Here is a 3,772-nt window from a genome sequence, read left to right on the forward strand (position 1 = left end):
TAATCTGCTTTATGTCTGAATAGTTACTTTCGGCGCAGCATGCGTACCAACCCCCATTGGTTGGTAGATAAAGTGACTGACATTATCTTTTGAGATCTGCTTTTGCCATGCTTGACCAGTACCTTTATCTGACCTGCCCATAGCCTTTTTACTGTTCGCTGACAGCTTTATCTTGCCCCCTGCAGCTGCCATATCTTTTGATATCTTTTACTTTTTGATATCTTTTGCTTTTTGAGATCTTTTCCCCTTTTCTAGGATTGTGTTCCCTAGGGTTTCTCTATAAATAATAGTATTATTTTTCCTAACACATCACACACAAAACACTTAATCTCTCCTGTTCTCTTGCTCCTTGCTCTCTCTGCCGTCTTCCTCTCTGCCTCCGTCTTCCTCCTTGTTCTTCCTGCTTTTCCGGTAATATATATACTATATATAATAGTTTACTTATTAATTATGCTAACTTATAATCAAGACTTAAAACCAATCGTTAAAACAATAATCTTTAATTATAGGTTAACTTTGCTTGTTTAAGAGTTGATTCTTGCATATCTATCACCGCATCGTTTATCATGTGAGTTATCTCGTATCTAATCCCTTTTTATTTTAAATGCTTTGGGATGTTCATGTGTTCATACAAAACTTGAGTCTTAAACTTGTTTATGAACTTTAGTCGCGCAGTATCCCATGTGTTGAGGACGTTTACTTGGCTGTTTATTTGTATGTGTGTATCATTAACCGCTTTGTTCGGCCTATTCCGCAGTTCCGTTGGTACCATTAGTTGAACACGGGAGACCTATCGTTTACGGTTTTCTTTGTTTACACTTGCACAGATGTTTTCTCGTTTTTATGCTCAATTGGGAGCATGGATTGAACTATGATCTATGAACTATCTTAGGCTTGATCACAATCTGATTACACCCTTGTTAAACTCTAGACATACACGTGTTGCGCGCAGATTTACTGATTATCTATGATTATCTATTAAACTTGATTTCTCACCAACACGCAAGTGTTTGACGTTTATTTTAACACATGTTCAGGTTTGCAGTAGCTGTTTTGGAGCTTGTGGACACGTAGGACGTTTTTACTTTTGGACCTAGAATTAAAATGTATCAAGACAAGTTCATGTTGTTTGAATGTTATAATTTATAATATATTGATTTATGTTTGATTTATGTTCTTTATTTTCCCCGTTGCGCGTAGCGCGATAAAATGTGTATTAATAAATATTGACACCAATAGTGTCGCGAGTAATGAAGCAATATGTGGCGCCCCGATGTATAATCCGCCTTTGGTCGGGGTGTTACAGATTGGTATCAGAGCTCGTTGACTTTAGGATAGGTGGTTAGACGTAACGGCCTAGAATACCTAAGAGTCCCTTCTCGCGCATGAGAGAAATCTCATGTTTGCGCGCTTATTGTTAATTACTCGTTATTTATGAATATGCTCGCGCTTGCGCAGTATATGATTTTATTCCGCGATATTTCGACTTTTGTTGAATTTCGATTTTTATTGATTTTACTTACATATTCGTTTGTGGGATTTGAAAATCCGAAAAGTCATGGTGATACATGAATAGTTGATTTTCAATTTCCATTTACGATTATGTTCTGAGGTTGGAGACTTGAAAAGTCATGGTGATACATGAATTGTCAACCTCCAATACTCATTTTCTTGTATATTTTATATTGAAGATTGGAAAGTCATGGTGATACATGAATCGTCAATCTCCAATACTCGTTTACTCATCATTTTAAATTGGGAATTCGGAAAGTCATGGTGATACATGAATTGTCGATTTCTGATTCGAATTTGTTACCTTTATTAAGTCTGCATTTAGGGTCATTTATTTTACTTTAACTTTTGATAGTATCTAACTCCGTGAAACCAAGCTTTTCGAGGTTAAACTTTGTGCTAAAACTAAGATATTAACTAAAATTAAAATTTTTATAGAATGCCTCCGCTATCTCGCCGATTTCAGAGAAGAGAAGCCTCGCGCATACGTAGACAGCAACGTTCCCAGGAAATGGCCGCCGCAATAGCCCAAGCCTTGAGCCAAAACAATACCAATACCTCCAGTTATAACATTAAATCCTTCAACGCGGGTAACCCTCCAAAGTTCACAGGTCTTGAAGGAGCCACCGTGATGCTCCAGTGGCTTGAGAAAATAGAAAACACTTTCCTCCACACCCAATGCCCCTCAGACAGACGAACCCTGTATGCTTCCAGTGTCCTGGAATCTAGAGCGCTTACATGGTGGAATGGAGTAGCTCATGCGCGTGGCGCAGAGGCTGCTTCTAGCATGACATGGGAGGAATTCAAGGAAATTCTTACGCGAGAATTCTGCCCTCCCAACGAAGTTAAGCGCCTGGAGGAGGAATTCTGGAACTTGAAACAATACAGCGGTGAAGCGCGCGAGTACGCGACGCGCTTCCACGAGCTAAGCTTACTGGTCCCTCACCTTGTTACCCCTTCCCGCCGAGCCATAGAGAAATTTCTTGGGGGTCTTCCCATGGAAATTCAAGATTCTGTATGGGCCAGAAACCCAGTAACCCTCTCTGACGCCATCGAGTTGGCCGCTGTGCTCAGCGACAACCATGTCAGAGCAGGAACCCTGTTCCTGCGGGGAACTGAGAAGACCAAGACTGTCCCTGAACCAACAGAAACCAAACCAGAACCCTCAAACCGTAACAACCTCAAGCGCAGGCGCAAGGCCTATGCGCTTACCAACCCGCCCATTGTCCAGCAACCCGCTTACCAGCCTCTAGCATACGCCCCTCAACCTCTGTCAGCCTACCCAACACCTCCTATAGGCCACAACTATGCCTTAACCAATCCAGCACTCCCTGCCCCGCCAACTAAGAAACCTTACACAGGAAACCAACCCTTTTGCCCAACCTGTAGACTTCATCACCCACCTCAAGTCCCGTGTCGACAATGTAACCGATGTGGCCGCGTAGGTCACTCCGTTGAGTACTGTAGAACCCCTCCCTCCAATCCGATTGCGCCAACACCACCAGCCTACCCGCAGAACCCACAGCCAACTTACCAAAACCCACGACCCAGATCGTGCTTTAACTGCGGTGATCCAAGTCATTTCCGGAACGCGTGCCCAAGGCTACAAGTTCAGATTACTCAAGCGAATCCGGTGAACCAAATTTCGAACCAAGTGACGCGTGGCCGAGCTTTTAACATAACCGCGCACCAAGCGCAAGCGAATAACGACGTAGTTAATGGTACATTTTTGCTTAACGGATTTTATGCATCTGTACTTTTTGATACTGGCGCCGATCGAAGTTTTATTTCTCGCGCCTTCGAGCAGAAGCTTGCGCGACCGCGCAACGATTTAAAAGAAGATTTTTCAGTTGAATTGGCTAATGGCGAAACTGTTTTAATAAACTCGGTAATTAAAGATTGCACGCTTAACCTTAACGAAAACGATTTTCTGATCGACCTCATCCCTATGCCTCTTGGAAGCTTTGATGTTATCATTGGTATGGACTGGCTCTCGAAGAATCGCGCCGAAGTTATTTGCGCCAAGAAATTGATTCGCATACCTCGAGAAAATGGTGATCTTCATATCTACGGCGAAAAACCCTCCAGTGGTCTTAAACTTATGTCTTGCGCCAAAGCCCAAAGACTCATGCGGAAGAAGTGTATTGCATTTCTAGCCCATGTGGTTAAACCCGATGAAGGAAAGAAGCTTCACGATATCCCTGTTGTGCGTGATTTTCCTGAAGTTTTTCCTGATGATCTCCTGGTATCCCTCCCGCTC

The sequence above is a fragment of the Bidens hawaiensis genome, unplaced genomic scaffold, assembly GCF_021521415.1.
Source record: "Bidens hawaiensis isolate Kalapana, Puna unplaced genomic scaffold, B.hawaiensis_p1.1 tig00000097_1, whole genome shotgun sequence".
NCBI lineage: Eukaryota > Viridiplantae > Streptophyta > Magnoliopsida > Asterales > Asteraceae > Bidens > Bidens hawaiensis.